The sequence below is a fragment of the Lepisosteus oculatus genome, chromosome 14 (genome assembly GCF_040954835.1).
Source record: "Lepisosteus oculatus isolate fLepOcu1 chromosome 14, fLepOcu1.hap2, whole genome shotgun sequence".
Lineage (NCBI taxonomy): Eukaryota > Metazoa > Chordata > Actinopteri > Semionotiformes > Lepisosteidae > Lepisosteus > Lepisosteus oculatus.
Window position 1 is genome coordinate 38903274 of NC_090709.1, and position 20116 is coordinate 38923389.

The 20116-nt window shown below is 55.7% G+C and overlaps 1 long non-coding RNA gene across 1 annotated transcript in view; it reads right to left on the reverse strand.

Annotated features, from left to right (window-relative positions):
- Window positions 1–20116, reverse strand: part of LOC107076155 (uncharacterized) — a 118356-nt gene that overhangs the window by 15776 nt on the left and 82464 nt on the right. The gene's annotated exons all lie outside the window — the stretch shown is intronic.

Sequence of the window (20116 nt, forward strand, 5' to 3'; positions counted from 1 at the left end):
ACATTTACAGTACAGACACGGTCCTCCGGTCTCTCCATCTAGACAGGAGCAGGACTGGGAGACAGGCTCACTGGGGCTCAGGCTGGGACAGGAGATCACACACTGGGCCGCCAGTTCAGCGGAGTTCCCTCCTCCGCCCTCTCCCAGTGGGTGAGGAGGGGTGCGGTCAGCTCCCAGACGGGCGGCAGTCGGTCCCTCATCATCGTCACCATCATCTTCATCACGACAACGACAGGGGCCACCAGCCCGGCGCTCCCCCGGAGACCGGGGGCCTCCCCTGCAGCAGCAGCGCCGGCGCGGGGCCGGGGGCGTGACTCTGCGGCGGTGCGGGCGGCGGCCGCCAGGGGGCGCCGCGCACAAAGGGCGCCAGTGTTCGGCGCTGCCAGCGCGGGTCCTATATTTAACACGGCCACACAGCGGCCCGCCTGTTCTCCGCCGGGCTGCTGTCGGAAGGAGTTTTCCTCCCGCTGTCTCTCTCTCTTCCACCTCACACACACACACACTCACACACACACTCTCGCCCAGCGCCGGTCCCCCTGTCTCCTGTCTCTTGCTGTCTCTCTCTCTCCTGCTGTACCCCTGTCCCCTGTCTCCTCCTGTCTCTCTCTCCCCTGCTGTACCCCTGTCCCCTGTCTCCTCCTGTCTCTCTCTCCCCTGCTGTCCCTTCTCCTCCTGTTTCTCTCTCCCCTGCTGTCCCCCTGTCCCCTCCTGTCTCTCTCCCCCCTGCTGTCCCCCCGTCTCCTCCTGTCTCTCTCTCCCCTGCTGTCCCCCGTCCCCGTCTCCTCCCGCTGCCTCCCTGTCTCCTGCTGTCTCCCTGTCTTCTCCTGCTGTCTCCCTGTCTCCTGCTTCAACCACAGGGCTGGGCAGCTTGTTCCCCACCCCAACCCCTCGCGGTGTACAGAAGAGCCTCCTGTCCTGACTGGAGGAGCTCACCCAGCTGTGTCTGGAGAGAAGCCAGGGTATCGGCTTCAACCACAGGGCTGGGCAGCCTGTTCCCCACCCCCGCCCCCCTCTGTGTACAGTAGAGCCTCCTTTCCTGACTGGAGGAGCTCACCCAGCTGTGTCTGGAGAGAAGCCAGGGTATCGGCTTCAACCACAGGGCTGGGCAGCCTGTTCCCCACCCCCACCCCCCTCTGTGTACAGAAGAGCCTCCTGTCCTGACTGGAGGAGCTCACCCAGCTGTGTCTGGAGAGAAGCCAGGGTATCGGCTTCAACCACAGGGCTGGGCAGCCTGTTCCCCACCCCCACCCCCCTCTGTGTACAGTAGAGCCTCCTGTCCTGACTGGAGGAGCTCACCCAGCTGTGTCTGGAGAGAAGCCAGGGTATCGGCTTCAACCACAGGGCTGGGCAGCCTGTTCCCCACCCCCACCCCCCTCTGTGTACAGAAGAGCCTCCTGTCCTGACTGGAGGAGCTCACCCAGCTGTGTCTGGAGAGAAGCCAGGGTATCGGCTTCAACAGCAGGGCTGGGCAGCCTGTTCCCCACCCCCACCCCTCTCTGTGTACAGAAGAGCCTCCTGTCCTGACTGGAGGAGCTCACCCAGCTGTGTCTGGAGAGAAGCCAGGGTATCGGCTTCAACAGCAGGGATGAGCAGCTTGTTCCTTACTTCCACAATCCTTAAATAGTCCCTCGCCCTCGCCCCTCTCTCTCCTCACTCCTGTCTCTGTCCCGCCCTCTCAGCACACTGTGTGTGAGCTCAGGTATAAAGGACTCTTTATTTCTGTGGCTCACACTCTGCTAGGCGGGAGTCACTCTGAGCTCTCCACAAAGCGTTTGATTTTAAACCCCATTTAACAGTCACTGCTTTAATAAAATATTCTGGTGTTTTTCTTTTTAAAAAAAGCTGTTTGAAGTGTCCTGCCGATTGGTGTTTGAGAAGGACGAAGGAATGTGGACTGATATGAGTAAAGATCAACACTACACACATACTGAGTAGACTATGTACTTCCCAAATATATACCCTCTGTATAGAGAAATACTGAGAGTCTATACCTACACTCTATAGAAGAATACTGAGGATCTACACCTGGAGTCTAGACAATACGCTCTATAGAGAAATACTGAGAATCTACACCTACAGTCTATAGACAACACACTCTATAGAGAAATACTGAGAGTCTACACTTGGAGTGTGTAGACAATACACTCTATAGAGAAATACTGAGAGTCTACACTTGGAGTGTGTAGACAATACAGTCTATAGAGAAATACTGAGGGTCTATATCTACAGTCTATAGACAATACACTCTATAGAGAAATACTGAGAGTCTACACCTACAGTCTATAGACAACACACTCTATAGAGAAATACTGAGGGTCTACATCTGGAGTCTAGACAATACGCTCTATAGAGAAATACTGAGAATCTACACCTACAGTCTATAGACAATACTTGGAGTCTTGGAGACTACAGTCTATAGACAATACTTGGAGTCTGTAGACAATACAGTCTATAGAGAAATACTGAGGGTCTACACTTGGAGTCTGTAGACAATACACTCTATAGAGAAATACTGAGGGTCTACACCTACAGTCTATAGACAATACACTCTATAGAGAAATACTGAGGGTCTACACCTACAGTCTATAGACAATACACTCTATAGAGAAATACTGAGGGTCTATACCTGGAGTCTGTAGACAATACAGTCTATAGAGAAATACTGAGGGTCTATATCTACTGTCTATAGACAATACACTCTATAGAGAAATACTGAGAATCTACACCTGGAGTCTATAGAAAATACACTCTATAGAGAAATACTGAGGGTGTACACTTGGAGTCTGTAGACAATACGCTCTATAGAGAAATACTGAGGGTCTACACCTACAGTCTATAGACAATACACTCTATAGAGAAATACTGAGAGTCTACACCTACTGTCTATAGACAATACACTCTATAGAGAAATACTGAGGGTCTAGGTGTGACAGTGCTGTCAGTCAGACTCCCAGTGCGCAGCAGTCTGATCCACTCCAGGTGTGACAGTGCTGTCAGTCAGACTCCCAGTGCGCAGCAGTCTGATCCGCTCCAGGTGTGACAGTGCTGTCAGTCAGACTCCCAGTGCGCAGCAGTCTGATCCGCTCCAGGTGTGACAGTGCTGTCAGTCAGACTCCCAGTGCACAGCAGTCTGATCCGCTCCAGGTGTGACAGTGCTGTCAGACTCCCAGTGTGCAGCAGTCTGATCCGCTCCAGGTGTGACAGTGCTGTCAGTCAGACTCCCAGTGCGCAGCAGTCTGATCCGCTCCAGGTGTGACAGTGCAGTCAGTCAGACTCCCAGTGCGCAGCAGTCTGATCCGCTCCAGGTGTGACAGTGCTGTCAGACTCCCAGTGCGCAGCAGTCTGATCCGCTCCAGGTGTGACAGTGCTGTCAGTCAGACTCCCAGTGCGCAGCAGTCTGATCCGCTCCAGGTGTGACAGTGCTGTCAGTCAGACTCCCAGTGTGCAGCAGTCTGATCCGCTCCAGGTGTGACAGTGCAGCAGTCTGATCTGCTCCAGGTGTGACAGTGCTGTCAGTCAGACTCCCAGTGCGCAGCAGTCTGATCCGCTCCAGGTGTGACAGTGCAGTCAGACTCCCAGTGCGCAGCAGTCTGATCCGCTCCAGGTGTGACAGTGCAGTCAGTCAGACTCCCAGTGCGCAGCAGTCTGATCCGCTCCAGGTGTGACAGTGCTGTCAGACTCCCAGTGCGCAGCAGTCTGATCCGCTCCAGGTGTGACAGTGCAGTCAGACTCCCAGTGCGCAGCAGTCTGATCCGCTCCAGGTGTGACAGTGCTGTCAGACTCCCAGTGCGCAGCAGTCTGATCTGCCCCAGGTGTGTCAGTGCTGTCAGACTCCCAGTGCGCAGCAGTCTGATCTGCCCCAGGTGTGTCAGTGCAGTCAGTCTGATCCACTCCAGGTGTGACAGCGCTGTCAGACTCCAGGTACCCCTAGATTAAGCAATCGTCCCCCGGCTCGCCAGTCATCTCTCCTGCATATCTGCTCTCCTCTCTCTGACCCCATCACTCCTCTGTCTAGTCAGACTAAGCCATCTAATTTCTCCTTCCTCTCCTGCCTCCTTCCTGTTTGTCTCTTCAGCCCTCTGTCAGTAGGACAACTCTCTCCCCCTCTGTCTCTTCCTCACACTATTTACTCAGACCCTGACTGAGATAATTGTGGTCCTGGAGTGTCCAGTCAGGGTGTCTGTATGAACCCCTCTCTCTCTCAGTGCAGTGTTCATGTACTGGAGTGTCCAGTCAGTGTGTGTGTATGAACCCCCTTCTCTCTCTCAGTGCAGTGTTCATGTACTGGAGTGTCCAGTCAGTGTGTCTGTATGAACCCCTCTCTCTCTCAGGGCAGTGTTCATGTACTGGAGTGTCCAGTCAGTGTGTGTGTATGAACCCCTCTCTCTCTCAGTGCAGTGTTCATGTACTGGAGTGTCCAGTCAGTGTGTGTGTGAACCCCTCTCTCTCTCAGTGCAGTGTTCATGTACTGGAGTGTCCAGTCAGTGTGTCTGTATGAACCCCTCTCTCTCTCTCAGTGCAGTGTTCATGTACTGGAGTGTCCAGTCAGTGTGTGTGTATGAACCCCTCTCTCTCTCAGTGCAGTGTTCATGTACTGGAGTGTCCAGTCAGTGTGTGTGTATGAACCCCTCTCTCTCTCAGTGCAGTGTTCATGTACTGGAGTGTCCAGTCAGTGTGTCTGTATGAACCCCTCTCTCTCTCAGTGCAGTGTTCATGTACTGGAGTGTCCAGTCAGTGTGTCTGTGTGAACCCCTCTCTCTCTCAGTGCAGTGTTCATGTACTGGAGTGTCCAGTCAGTGTGTGTGTATGAACCCCTCTCTCTCTCAGTGCAGTGTTCATGTACTGGAGTGTCCAGTCAGTGTGTCTGTATGAACCCCTCTCTCTCTCAGTGCAGTGTTCATGTACTGGAGTGTCCAGTCAGTGTGTCTGTATGAACCCCTCTCTCTCAGTGCAGTGTTCATGTACTGGAGTGTCCAGTCAGGGTGTCTGTATGAACCCCTCTCTCTCTCAGTGCAGTGTTCATGTACTGGAGTGTCCAGTCAGTGTGTGTGTATGAACCCCTCTCTCTCTCTCTCAGTGCAGTGTTCATGTACTGGAGTGTCCAGTCAGTGTGTCTGTATGAACCCCTCTCTCTCTCAGTGCAGTGTTCATGTACTGGAGTGTCCAGTCAGTGTGTCTGTATGAACCCCTCTCTCTCAGTGCAGTGTTCATGTACTGGAGTGTCCAGTCAGGGTGTCTGTATGAACCCCTCTCTCTCTCAGTGCAGTGTTCATGTACTGGAGTGTCCAGTCAGTGTGTGTGTATGAACCCCTCTCTCTCTCTCTCAGTGCAGTGTTCATGTACTGGAGTGTCCAGTCAGTGTGTCTGTATGAACCCCTCTCTCTCTCAGTGCAGTGTTCATGTACTGGAGTGTCCAGTCAGTGTGTCTGTATGAACCCCTCTCTCTCTCAGTGCAGTGTTCATGTACTGGAGTGTCCAGTCAGTGTGTCTGTATGAACCCCTCTCTCTCTCTCAGTGCAGTGTTAATGTACTGGAGTGTCCAGTCAGTGTGTGTGTATAAACCCCTCTCTCTCTCAGTGCAGTGTTCATGTACTGGAGTGTCCAGTCAGTGTGTGTGTGTGAACCCCTCTCTCTCTCAGTGCAGTGTTCATGTACTGGAGTGTCCAGTCAGGGTGTCTGTATGAACCCCTCTCTCTCTCAGTGCAGTGTTCATGTACTGGAGTGTCCAGTCAGGGTGTCTGTATGAACCCCTCTCTCTCTCAGTGCAGTGCAGTGTACTGGAGTGTCCAGTCAGGGTGTCTCTCACACTGTCACTCTCTCTGTGTCTGTCAGACCAGTGAGCACAGTGGCCCAGTCAGCAGGTCAGTGTGTTTTAATTGCCCCCTCTCCCTCCCTCCCTCCTCCAGGAATCTCCCTGTGTAAACAGTGTTTGATCCGGCTCTCCCTCTCTCCCTCAATGAGCTTCATTCATTCCCTCTCTCTCCCCTCCCCCTCCGTCCCCCAGCCCGGCTCAATCCCTCTCTTCACAGGCCTGTCAGTGCCGTTCACTTCCACCCTCTTCTCTCTGTGACCCTCTGACCTCCTCCTGCGTCCCTCTCTCCCTGTCCACTGTCCCTCTGTCTCTGTCTGCTGTCTGCCTGTCACTGTCCACTGTCCCTCTGTCTCTGTCTGCTGTCCATCTGTTACTGTCCACTGTCCATCCTCCCTGTCTACTGTCCCTCTGTCTCTGTCCGGTGTCCACCCTTTCTGTCCACTGTCCCTCTGTCCTCTCTCGGTCTCTCTCTCTTTCCACTGTTCTTTCTCCCTCTCTCCCTCTCTCCCTGTCCCTCTGTCTCTGTCCACTGTCCCTCTGTCACTGTCCAGTGTCCACCCACTCTGTGCACTGTCCCTCTGTCTCTGTCCAGTGTCCACCCACTCTGTGCATTGTCCCCCTGTCTCTGTCCAGTGTCCACCCTCTCTGTCCAGTGTCCCTCTGTCTCTGTCCACTGTCCTTTCTCCGTCTCTCCCTGCCCATGGTCCCTCTGTTCCCTCTCACACTGCCCCTGAAAGTCTGGCCGGCCATTTCATTCCATAATAATAATAATAATGAGAATAATAATAATAATGATCTGGTCTATTTTTGGAGCCAGCACATGTATCGTAATGGGTGTGGAATGTTTTTTATTGACTTATTTAGCGGGTCGGCTCCCGTCTTATAATTTTAGCTAGAGCCCTCACAGAAGCCCTCTGTTCGTTTGCGCCTCCTCACTCACACAAATGTGTAGTTTTCAGTCACGTCAAGGTGTTTTTCCGGATCACGGTCCTCTCTATGGATTGCTGAGGGTGAACTGACCCCGCCCTCCTGCCCCCTGGGCTGAGCTGCCCCCGGCTGCATCGTTGTGAGCTGCCGTCGATCCGTCCAAGGCTGTACTGGGCTAATTGCCTGGGTTAATTGCTTAATTGCTAATTGGCTAATTGCCCCCCCCCGGAACGGAACGGAAACTCCCTGCGGCCGCGGCCCCGACGAGCAGCTCCGGAGCGATGATAACGAGGTTCGTAAGGGCTGCTGTAAAAATAGCTCACATCCGCAGCCATGACGCTCGCTGGGCCGAATCAGTCTGTGCCTGCTGCAGCCAGGAACACACCCCGGCTCGCTCTGGAGCAGAGTGCCACACCCCAGCACAAGCAGCACACCCCTTCTCTCCCAGCCTCTTTCTCCCTCTCCCTCTGCATAGCTCCCACTTCTACTGTCACACTGTACCCCCACAGTCCAGTCTGTCACACTGTACCCCTCCAGTCCAGTCTGGGTCACACTGTACCCCTCCAGTCCAGTCTGTCACACTGTACCCCTCCAGTCCAGTCTGGGTCACACTGTACCCCTCCAGTCCAGTCTGTCACACTGTACCCCTCCAGTCCAGTCTGGTCACACTGTACCCCTACAGTCCAGTCTGGGTCACACTGTACCCCTCCAGTCCAGTCTGGGTCACACTGCAAGCCTCCAGTCCAGTCTGGGTCACAGTGCAACCCTCCAGTCCAGTCTGTCACACTGTACCCCTCCAGTCCAGTCTGGGTCACACTGCAAGCCTCCAGTCCAGTCTGGGTCACAGTGCAACCCTCCAGTCCAGTCTGTCACACTGTACCCCTCCAGTCCAGTCTGGGTCACACTGTACCCCTCCAGTCCAGTCTGTCACACTGTACCCCTCCAGTCCAGTCTGGGTCACACTGTACCCCTCCAGTCCAGTCTGTCACACTGTACCCCTCCAGTCCAGTCTGGTCACACTGTACCCCTACAGTCCAGTCTGGGTCACACTGTACCCCTCCAGTCCAGTCTGTCACTCTGTACCCCTCTAGTCCAGTCTGGGTCACACTGTAGCCCTCCAGTCCAGTCTGGGTCACACTGTACCCCTCTAGTCCAGTCTGGGTCACACTGTACCCTTCCAGTCCAGTCTGGGTCACACTGTACCCTTCCAGTCCAGTCTGGGTCACACTGTAGCCCTCCAGTCCAGTCTGGGTCACACTGTACCCCTCTAGTCCAGTCTGGGTCACACTGTACCCTTCCAGTCCAGTCTGGGTCACACTGTACCCCTCCAGTCCAGTCTGGGTCACACTGTACCCCTCCAGTCCAGTCTGGGTCACACTGTACACCTCTAGTCCAGTCTGGGTCACACTGTACCCCTCCAGTCCAGTCTGGGTCACACTGCATGCCTCCAGTCCAGTCTGGGTCACACTGTACCCCCACAGTCCAGTCTGGGTCACACTGTACCCCCACAGTCCAGTCTGTCACACTGTACCCCTCCAGTCCAGTCTGTCACACTGTACCCCTCCAGTCCAGTCTGGATCACACTGTACCCCTCTAGTCCAGTCTGTCACACTGTACCCCTCCAGTCCAGTCTGGGTCACACTGTACACCTCTAGTCCAGTCTGGGTCACACTGTACCCCTCCAGTCCAGTCTGGGTCACACTGTACCCCTCCAGTCCAGTCTGGGTCACACTGTACCCCCACAGTCCAGTCTGTCACACTGTACCCCTCCAGTCCAGTCTGTCACACTGTACCCCTCCAGTCCAGTCTGGGTCACACTGTACCCCTCCAGTCCAGTCTGGGTCACACTGTACCCCCACAGTCCAGTCTGTCACACTGTACCCCTCCAGTCCAGTCTGGGTCACACTGTACCCCTCTAGTCCAGTCTGGGTCACACTGTACCCCTCTAGTCCAGTCTGTCACACTGTACCCCTCCAGTCCAGTCTGGGTCACACTGTACCCCTCCAGTCCAGTCTGGGTCACACTGTACCCCTCCAGTCCAGTCTGTCACACTGTACCCCTCCAGTCCAGTCTGGGTCACACTGTACCCCTCCAGTCCAGTCTGTCACACTGTACCCCTCCAGTCCAGTCTGGGTCACACTGTACCCCTCCAGTCCAGTCTGTCACACTGTACCCCTCCAGTCCAGTCTGGGTCACACTGCATGCCTCCAGTCCAGTCTGGGTCACACTGTACCCCCACAGTCCAGTCTGGGTCACACTGTACCCCCACAGTCCAGTCTGTCACACTGTACCCCTCCAGTCCAGTCTGGGTCACACTGTACCCCTCCAGTCCAGTCTGTCACACTGTACCCCTCCAGTCCAGTCTGTCACACTGTACCCCTCCAGTCCAGTCTGGGTCACACTGTACACCTCTAGTCCAGTCTGGGTCACACTGTACCCCCACAGTCCAGTCTGGGTCACACTGTACCCCTCCAGTCCAGTCTGGGTCACACTGTACCCCTCTAGTCCAGTCTGGGTCACACTGTACCCCTCCAGTCCAGTCTGGGTCACACTGTACCCCTCTAGTCCAGTCTGGGTCACACTGTACCCCTCTAGTCCAGTCTGTCACACTGTACCCCTCCAGTCCAGTCTGGGTCACACTGTACACCTCTAGTCCAGTCTGGGTCACACTGTACCCCCACAGTCCAGTCTGGGTCACACTGTACCCCTCCAGTCCAGTCTGGGTCACACTGTACCCCTCTAGTCCAGTCTGGGTCACACTGTACCCCTCCAGTCCAGTCTGTCACACTGTACCCCTCCAGTCCAGTCTGGGTCACAGTGTACCCCTCCAGTCCAGTCTGTCACACTGTACCCCTACAGTCCAGTCTGTCACACTGTACCCCTCCAGTCCAGTCTGGGTCACACTGTACCCCTCCAGTCCAGTCTGGGTCACACTGTACCCCTCCAGTCCAGTCTCTCACACTGTACCCCTCCAGTCCAGTCTGGGTCACACTGTACCCCTCCAGTCCAGTCTGTCACACTGTACCCCTCCAGTCCAGTCTGTCACACTGTACCCCTCCAGTCCAGTCTCTCACACTGTACCCCTCCAGTCCAGTCTGGGTCACACTGTACCCCTCCAGTCCAGTCTGTCACACTGTACCCCTACAGTCCAGTCTGGGTAACACTGTAGCCCTCCAGTCCAGTCTGTCACACTGTACCCCTCTAGTCCAGTCTGGGTCACACTGTACCCCTCCAGTCTAGTCTGGGTCACACTGTACCCCCACAGTCCAGTCTGGGACACACTGCACCCCTCCAGTCCAGTCTGTCACACTGTACCCCTTCAGTCCAGTCTGGGTCACACTGTACCCCTCCAGTCCAGTCTGTCACACTGTACCCCTCTAGTCCAGTCTGGGTCACACTGTACCCCTCCAGTCCAGTCTGGGTCACACTGTACCCCTCCAGTCCAATCTGGGTCACACTGTACCCCTCCAGTCCAGTCTGTCACACTGTACCCCTCCAGTCCAGTCTGGGTCACACTGTACCCCTCCAGTCCAGTCTGTCACACTGTACCCCTCTAGTCCAGTCTGGGTCACACTGCACGCCTCCAGTCCAGTCTGGGTCACACTGTACCCCTCTAGTCCAGTCTGGGTCACACTGTACCCCTCCAGTCCAGTCTGGGTCACACTGCACGCCTCCAGTCCAGTCTGGGTCACAGTGCACCCCTCCAGTCCAGTCTGGGTCACACTGTACCCCTCCAGTCCAGTCTGTCACACTGTACCCCTCCAGTCCAGTCTGGGTCACACTGTACACCTCTAGTCCAGTCTGGGTCACACTGTACCCCTCTAGTCCAGTCTGGGTCACACTGTACCCCTCCAGTCCAGTCTGGGTCACACTGTACCCCTCCAGTCCAGTCTGGGTCACAGTGCACCCCTCCAGTCCAGTCTGGGTCACACTGTACCCCTCCAGTCCAGAGATCACTGGTCCAGTCTGGGTCACACTGTACCCCTCCAGTCGAGAGATCACTGGTCCAGTCTGGGTCATATTGTTACCCTACATTTGCAATCCAGTATTAACCCCTCTCTCTCTCAGTCCAGTGTTCATGTACTGGAGTGTCCAGTCAGTGTGTGTGTATGAACCCCTCTCTCTCTCAGTGCAGTGTTCATGTCCTGGAGTGTCCAGTCAGGGTGTCTGTATGAACCCCTCTCTCTCTCAGTGCAGCGTTCATGTCCCGGAGTGTCCACTCACTCAGAGAGTCTGTTTTCACTATACTCTCTCTCCCTCTGTCTGATCTATTCCTGTCTGTGGTCAGTAGGGTGTGTGACTCTCTGGTCAGGCCCAGCCCAGTAAAGTACAGCCTTGCCCAGGAAGTCAGTGTTATAATCACTCCGCTTGCTGTGCTGTAATTAAGTTGCCCAGATTGGAAAAGAGCAGAGAGGGCTCTCAATGTCACAGCACAGCACACACACTCTCTCTCTGTAGCACTAATTTCCTATCCTCTGTCCCTCTCTGTGGACTGTGTGGGTGTCTCTGTCTCTCTCTCAGGGCTGTGTGGGTGTCTCTGTCTCTCTGAGGACTGTGTGGGTGTCTGTGTCCCTCTCTGAGGACTGTGTGGGTGTCTCTGTCTCTCTCTCAGGGCTGTGTGGGTGTCTCCGTCTCTCTGAGGACTGTGGGTGTCTGTGTCTCGCTCTCTGAGGACTGTGTAGGTGTCTCTGTCCCTCTCTAAGGACTGTGTGGGTGTCTGTCTCAGTCTCTGTCCCTCTCTCAGGGCTGTGTGGCTGTCTCTCTGTCCCTGTCTCTCTCTCTCCTTCTGTTCCTATCTCTCCCCCAGACAGGCCCAGTGCTCTACAGGAGTGTGTGTGCAGAAGCACTCCAGTGTTGTTTTCTGTTGTCTGTGTGTTCGAAACATGCAGTGGTTTAGTTTGCTATGCGTAGTAAACTGCTTGCCTGCCAGTGGGAGTTTCTGGGCAGCTGTGTGTTATCGCTGATGTTCAGAGTGTGGTGGTCTTCCTCATTGTCTCCTCTCTGGGGGAGTACTGGTCCGCTCCGGGTTTTACAGACTCCCAGTGCGCAGCAGTCTGATCCGCTCCAGGTGTGACAGTGCAGCAGTCTGATCTGCTCCAGGTGTGACAGTGCTGTCAGTCAGACTCCCAGTGCGCAGCAGTCTGATCCGCTCCAGGTGTGACAGTGCTGTCAGTCAGACTCCTAGTGCGCAGCAGTCTGATCCGCTCCAGGTGTGACAGTGCTGTCAGTCAGACTCCCAGTGCGCAGCAGTCTGATCCGCTCCAGGTGTGACAGTGCTGTCAGTCAGACTCCCAGTGCGCAGCAGTCTGATCCGCTCCAGGTGTGACAGTGCAGTCAGTCAGACTCCCAGTGCGCAGCAGTCTGATCCGCTCCAGGTGTGACAGTGCTGTCAGTCAGACTCCCAGTGCGCAGCAGTCTGATCCGCTCCAGGTGTGACAGTGCTGTCAGTCAGACTCCCAGTGCGCAGCAGTCTGATCCGCTCCAGGTGTGACAGTGCTGTCAGTCAGACTCCCAGTGCGCAGCAGTCTGATCCGCTCCAGGTGTGACAGTGCTGTCAGTCAGACTCCCAGTGCGCAGCAGTCTGATCCGCTCCAGGTGTGACAGTGCTGTCAGACTCCCAGTGCGCAGCAGTCTGATCCGCTCCAGGTGTGACAGTGCTGTCAGACTCCCAGTGCGCAGCAGTCTGATCCGCTCCAGGTGTGACAGTGCTGTCAGTCAGACTCCCAGTGCGCAGCAGTCTGATCCGCTCCAGGTGTGACAGTGCTGTCAGTCAGACTCCCAGTGCGCAGCAGTCTGATCCGCTCCAGGTGTGACAGTGCTGTCAGTCAGACTCCCAGTGCGCAGCAGTCTGATCCGCTCCAGGTGTGACAGTGCTGTCAGTCAGACTCCCAGTGCGCAGCAGTCTGATCCGCTCCAGGTGTGACAGTGCTGTCAGACTCCCAGTGTGCAGCAGTCTGATCCGCTCCAGGTGTGACAGTGCTGTCAGTCAGACTCCCAGTGCGCAGCAGTCTGATCCGCTCCAGGTGTGACAGTGCTGTCAGTCAGACTCCCAGTGCGCAGCAGTCTGATCCGCTCCAGGTGTGACAGTGCTGTCAGTCAGACTCCCAGTGCGCAGCAGTCTGATCCGCTCCAGGTGTGACAGTGCTGTCAGTCAGACTCCCAGTGCGCAGCAGTCTGATCCGCTCCAGGTGTGACAGTGCAGTCAGTCAGACTCCCAGTGCGCAGCAGTCTGATCCGCTCCAGGTGTGACAGTGCTGTCAGTCAGACTCCCAGTGCGCAGCAGTCTGATCCGCTCCAGGTGTGACAGTGCTGTCAGTCAGACTCCCAGTGCGCAGCAGTCTGATCCGCTCCAGGTGTGACAGTGCTGTCAGTCAGACTCCCAGTGCGCAGCAGTCTGATCCACTCCAGGTGTGACAGTGCAGTCAGTCAGACTCCCAGTGCACAGCAGTCTGATCCGCTCCAGGTGTGACAGTGCTGTCAGTCAGACTCCCAGTGCACAGCAGTCTGATCCGCTCCAGGTGTGTCGGTGCTGTCAGACTCCCAGTGCGCAGCAGTCTGATCCGCTCCAGGTGTGACAGTGCTGTCAGTCAGACTCCCAGTGCGCAGCAGTCTGATCCGCTCCAGGTGTGACAGTGCTGTCAGACTCCCAGTGTGCAGCAGTCTGATCCGCTCCAGGTGTGACAGTGCTGTCAGACTCCCAGTGTGCAGCAGTCTGATCCGCTCCAGGTGTGACAGTGCTGTCAGTCAGACTCCCAGTGCGCAGCAGTCTGATCCGCTCCAGGTGTGACAGTGCTGTCAGACTCCCAGTGTGCAGCAGTCTGATCCGCTCCAGGTGTGACAGTGCTGTCAGACTCCCAGTGTGCAGCAGTCTGATCCGCTCCAGGTGTGACAGTGCTGTCAGTCAGACTCCCAGTGCGCAGCAGTCTGATCCGCTCCAGGTGTGACAGTGCTGTCAGTCAGACTCCCAGTGCGCAGCAGTCTGATCCGCTCCATATTTTCTATTATTTTCAGCTCCGGTCGCCCCATATGGTTCTTTTAAAATGGATTAGCCAAGACATTGAAAACTGAACTATTTTTAAGGCGACTATAAATGAATCTCGGTACATATAATTTCGCAGAACTGCGGAGTCAGTCGGTTTCGGCCTCGGCCTCCTCTCTGCCCCTTGCTGTCAGTGTGTCTGCTGCGTATGTCGAGCCCAGCGCTATAAAAATATGTGTGGATATATATGTACCGTATGCATATAATTTTGTACTCTCAAAAGAATTCATACCTCAAAATTACAGGCAAATACATCTCCTCTTTCTGTTCTTTAAAATGTAAACGTTCTACAGTCAGTAATTAACACAATTACACAACCACAGTTTCTGAATCCTGGAGCTCTCCTTCCTGCTCACACTCTGTCTTATCTCCTGTCCTGTTGTGTGTGTTTGTTACTGACTTAGTCTAGAGCCCCGTGACTGGGCCGTGTCAGTGTACTGGACTCCACTGGAAGAGTCAGGAGCCCTGTGACTGGGCCGTGTCAGTGTACTGGACTCCACTAGAAGAGTCAGGAGTGACTGGGCCGTGTCAGTGTACTGGACTCCACTGGAAGAGTCAGGAGTGACTGGGCTGTGTCAGTGTACTGGACTCCACTAGAAGAGTCAGGAGTGACTGGGCTGTGTCAGTGTACTGGACTCCACTAGAAGAGTCAGGAGTGACTGGATGGGTCAGTGTACTGGACTCCACTAGAAGAGTCAGGAGCCCTGTGACTGGGCCGTGTCAGTGTACTGGACTCCACTAGAAGAGTCAGGAGCCCTGTGACTGGGCCGTGTCAGTGTACTGGACTCCACTAGAAGAGTCAGGAGTGACTGGGCCGTGTCAGTGTACTGGACTCCACTGGAAGAGTCAGGAGTGACTGGGCCGTGTCAGTGTACTGGACTCCACTAGAAGAGTCAGGAGTGACTGGATGGGTCAGTGTACTGGACTCCACTAGAAGAGTCAGGAGCCCTGTGACTGGGCTGTGTCAGTGTACTGGACTCCACTAGAAGAGTCAGGAGCCCTGTGACTGGGCCGTGTCAGTGTACTGGACTCCACTAGAAGAGTCAGGAGTGACTGGATGGGTCAGTGTACTGGACTCCACTAGAAGAGTCAGGAGCCCTGTGACTGGGCCGTGTCAGTGTACTGGACTCCACTAGAAGAGTCAGGAGCGACTGGGCTGTGTCAGTGTACTGGACTCCACTAGAAGAGTCAGGAGTGACTGGGCTGTGTCAGTGTACTGGACTCCACTAGAAGAGTCAGGAGTGACTGGGCCGTGTCAGTGTACTGGACTCCACTGGAAGAGTCAGGAGTGACTGGGCCGTGTCAGTGTACTGGACTCCACTAGAAGAGTCAGGAGCCCTGTGACTGGGCCGTGTCAGTGTACTGGACTCCACTGGAAGAGTCAGGAGTGACTGGGCCGTGTCAGTGTACTGGACTCCACTAGAAGAGTCAGGATCCCTGTGACTGGGCTGTGTCAGTGTACTGGACTCCACTAGAAGAGTCAGGATCCCTGTGACTGGGCTGTGTCAGTGTACTGGACTCCACTGGAAGAGTCAGGAGTGACTGGGCCGTGTCGGTGTACTGGACTCCACTAGAAGAGTCAGGAGCGACTGGGCCGTGTCAGTGTACTGGACTCCACTGGAAGAGTCAGGAGTGACTGGGCCGTGTCAGTGTACTGGACTCCACTAGAAGAGTCAGGAGTGACTGGGCCGTGTCAGTGTACTGGACTCCACTAGAAGAGTCAGGAGTGACTGGGCTGTGTCAGTGTACTGGACTCCACTAGAAGAGTCAGGAGTGACTGGGCCGTGTCAGTGTACTGGACTCCACTAGAAGAGTCAGGAGCCCTGTGACTGGGCTGTGTCAGTGTACTGGACTCCACTAGAAGAGTCAGGAGTGACTGGGCCGTGTCAGTGTACTGGACTCCACTAGAAGAGTCAGGAGTGACTGGGCCGTGTCAGTGTACTAGACTCCACTAGAAGAGTCAGGAGTGACTGGGCCGTGTCAGTGTACTGGACTCCACTAGAAGAGTCAGGAGTGACTGGGCCGTGTCAGTGTACTGGACTCCACTAGAAGAGTCAGGAGCCCTGTGACTGGGCTGTGTCAGTGTACTGGACTCCACTAGAAGAGTCAGGAGTGACTGGGCCGTGTCAGTGTACTGGACTCCACTGGAAGAGTCAGGAGTGACTGGGCCGTGTCAGTGTACTGGACTCCACTAGAAGAGTCAGGAGTGACTGGGCCGTGTCAGTGTACTGGACTCCACTAGAAGAGTCAGGAGTGACTGGGCCGTGTCAGTGTACTGGACTCCACTAGAAGAGTCAGGAGTGACTGGGCCGTGTCAGTGTACTGGACTCCACTAGAAGAGTCAGGAGTGACTGGGCCGTGTCAGTGTACTAGACTCCACTAGAAGAGTCAGGAGTGACTGGATGGGTCAGTGTACTGGACTCCACTAGAAGAGTCAGGAGTGACTGGGCCGTGTCAGTGTACTGGACTCCACTAGAAGAGTCAGGAGCCCTGTGACTGGGCTGTGTCAGTGTACTGGACTCCACTAGAAGAGTCAGGAGTGACTGGGCCGTGTCAGTGTACTGGACTCCACTAGAAGAGTCAGGAGCCCTGTGACTGGGCCGTGTCAGTGTACTGGACTCCACTAGAAGAGTCAGGAGTGACTGGGCCGTGTCAGTGTACTGGACTCCACTAGAAGAGTCAGGAGCCCTGTGACTGGGCCGTGTCAGTGTACTGGACTCCACTAGAAGAGTCAGGAGTGACTGGGCCGTGTCAGTGTACTGGACTCCACTAGAAGAGTCAGGAGTGACTGGGCTGTGTCAGTGTACTGGACTCCACTAGAAGAGTCAGGAGCCCTGTGACTGGGCTGTGTCAGTGTACTGGACTCCACTAGAAGAGTCAGGAGCCCTGTGACTGGGCCGTGTCAGTGTACTGGACTCCACTAGAAGAGTCAGGAGTGACTGGGCCGTGTCAGTGTACTGGACTCCACTAGAAGAGTCAGGAGCCCTGTGACTGGGCCGTGTCAGTGTACTGGACTCCACTAGAAGAGTCAGGAGTGACTGGGCCGTGTCAGTGTACTGGACTCCACTAGAAGAGTCAGGAGCCCTGTGACTGGGCCGTGTCAGTGTACTGGACTCCACTAGAAGAGTCAGGAGCCCTGTGACTGGGCTGTGTCAGTGTACTGGACTCCACTAGAAGAGTCAGGAGCCCTGTGACTGGGCCGTGTCAGTGTACTGGACTCCACTAGAAGAGTCAGGAGTGACTGGGCCGTGTCAGTGTACTGGACTCCACTAGAAGAGTCAGGAGCCCTGTGACTGGGCTGTGTCAGTGTACTGGACTCCACTAGAAGAGTCAGGAGCCCTGTGACTGGGCCGTGTCAGTGTACTGGACTCCACTAGAAGAGTCAGGAGCCCTGTGACTGGGCCGTGTCAGTGTACTGGACTCCACTAGAAGAGTCAGGAGTGACTGGGCCGTGTCAGTGTACTAGACTCCACTGGAAGAGTCAGGAGTGACTGGGCCGTGTCAGTGTACTGGACTCCACTAGAAGAGTCAGGAGTGACTGGGCTGTGTCAGTGTACTGGACTCCACTAGAAGAGTCAGGAGTGACTGGGCCGTGTCAGTGTACTGGACTCCACTGGAAGAGTCAGGAGTGACTGGGCTGTGTCGGTGTACTGGACTCCACTAGAAGAGTCAGGAGTGACTGGGCCGTGTCAGTGTACTGGACTCCACTAGAAGAGTCAGGAGTGACTGGGCTGTGTCAGTGTACTGGACTCCACTAGAAGAGTCAGGAGTGACTGGGCTGTGTCAGTGTACTGGACTCCACTGGAAGAGTCAGGAGCCCTGTGACTGGGCTGTGTCAGTGTACTGGACTCCACTAGAAGAGTCAGGAGCCCTGTGACTGGGCCGTGTCAGTGTACTGGACTCCACTAGAAGAGTCAGGAGTGACTGGGCCGTGTCAGTGTACTGGACTCCACTAGAAGAGTCAGGAGTGACTGGGCTGTGTCAGTGTACTGGACTCCACTAGAAGAGTCAGGAGTGACTGGATGGGTCAGTGTACTGGACTCCACTAGAAGAGTCAGGAGCCCTGTGACTGGGCCGTGTCAGTGTACTGGACTCCACTAGAAGAGTCAGGAGCCCTGTGACTGGGCCGTGTCAGTGTACTGGACTCCACTAGAAGAGTCAGGAGTGACTGGGCCGTGTCAGTGTACTGGACTCCACTGGAAGAGTCAGGAGTGACTGGGCCGTGTCAGTGTACTGGACTCCACTAGAAGAGTCAGGAGTGACTGGGCCGTGTCAGTGTACTGGACTCCACTAGAAGAGTCAGGAGTGACTGGGCCGTGTCAGTGTACTGGACTCCACTAGAAGAGTCAGGAGCCCTGTGACTGGGCTGTGTCAGTGTACTGGACTCCACTAGAAGAGTCAGGAGCCCTGTGACTGGGCTGTGTCAGTGTACTGGACTCCACTAGAAGAGTCAGGAGCCCTGTGACTGGGCTGTGTCAGTGTACTGGACTCCACTAGAAGAGTCAGGAGTGACTGGGCCGTGTCAGTGTACTGGACTCCACTAGAAGAGTCAGGAGTGACTGGGCCGTGTCAGTGTACTGGACTCCACTGGAAGAGTCAGGAGTGACTGGGCCGTGTCAGTGTACTGGACTCCACTAGAAGAGTCAGGAGTGACTGGGCTGTGTCAGTGTACTGGACTCCACTAGAAGAGTCAGGAGTGACTGGATGGGTCAGTGTACTGGACTCCACTAGAAGAGTCAGGAGTGACTGGGCCGTGTCAGTGTACTGGACTCCACTAGAAGAGTCAGGAGTGACTGGGCCGTGTCAGTGTACTAGACTCCACTAGAAGAGTCAGGAGTGACTGGGCTGTGTCAGTGTACTGGACTCCACTGGAAGAGTCAGGAGCCCTGTGACTGGGCTGTGTCAGTGTACTGGACTCCACTAGAAGAGTCAGGAGCCCTGTGACTGGGCCGTGTCAGTGTACTGGACTCCACTAGAAGAGTCAGGAGTGACTGGGCCGTGTCAGTGTACTGGACTCCACTAGAAGAGTCAGGAGTGACTGGGCCGTGTCAGTGTACTAGACTCCACTAGAAGAGTCAGGAGTGACTGGGCCGTGTCAGTGTACTGGACTCCACTAGAAGAGTCAGGAGCCCTGTGACTGGGCCGTGTCAGTGTACTGGACTCCACTAGAAGAGTCAGGAGTGACTGGGCCGTGTCAGTGTACTGGACTCCACTAGAAGAGTCAGGAGTGACTGGGCCGTGTCAGTGTACTGGACTCCACTAGAAGAGTCAGGAGTGACTGGGCCGTGTCAGTGTACTAGACTCCACTAGAAGAGTCAGGAGTGACTGGATGGGTCAGTGTACTGGACTCCACTAGAAGAGTCAGGAGCCTGTGACTGGGCCGTGTCAGTGTACTGGACTCCACTAGAAGAGTCAGGAGCCCTGTGACTGGGCTGTGTCAGTGTACTGGACTCCACTAGAAGAGTCAGGAGCCCTGTGACTGGGCTGTGTCGGTGTACTGAGCTCCTCACAGGGTTTTTTTTGTGGCAGAGTACTTTTCCAACCAGTCCCCCGAGATCTAAAACGCTATTTAGCCCACAGTGACGTCAGGGGCTCACCTGGTCTCCTGGGTGACGCAGGGGAGGCCGGACCAGTGGCTGGGGCAGGGGGCGTGTCCGCCGCCCGATCGCATGAATGGGAGGCGGGGACAGCCGCGCAGGGCGGCGCCGCCTTTTCGCGTCACTGGCGGGGGGCGGGGCCTGACCCCGGCGGGGCGCCCTGATTGGCCGCGGTCGCCCCGCAGGATGCTTCCCAGGGACCGGCCGGTGCTGCACGGCGCGACGGTCGCTTCCTGGGGGACAAGAGCAGGGCTGAGCGGGGCGATCGATCCCGAACCGATCAGTGATCAGTACGTGTGGCCACAGCCCCTCTCAGTCACGAAGCGGGCGAGCGGAGAAGGCACCTCCGTCCTGCTTTTCCACGCACGCTCTCCCCCCGTCACTCTCACGCACACACCCCCTCAGGTCTGTGACTCGCACACACCCACCTGTCACTCGAGTCTGTGTCTCTCCCTCTCCACGCACACACCCCCTCAGGTCTGTCACTCGTGTCTGTGTCTCTCTCTCTCTCCACGCACACACCCCCTCAGGTCTGTCACTCGAGTCTGTGTGTCTCTCTCTCCACGCACACACCCCCTCAGGTCTGTCACTCGAGTCTGTGTCTCTCTCCACGCACACACCCCCTCAGGTCTGTCACTCGAGTCTGTGTGTCTCTCTCTCCACGCACACACCCACCCGCGAGTCTGTCTCTCTCTCTCCACGCACACACCCACCTGCGAGTCTGTCACTCGTGTCTGTGTC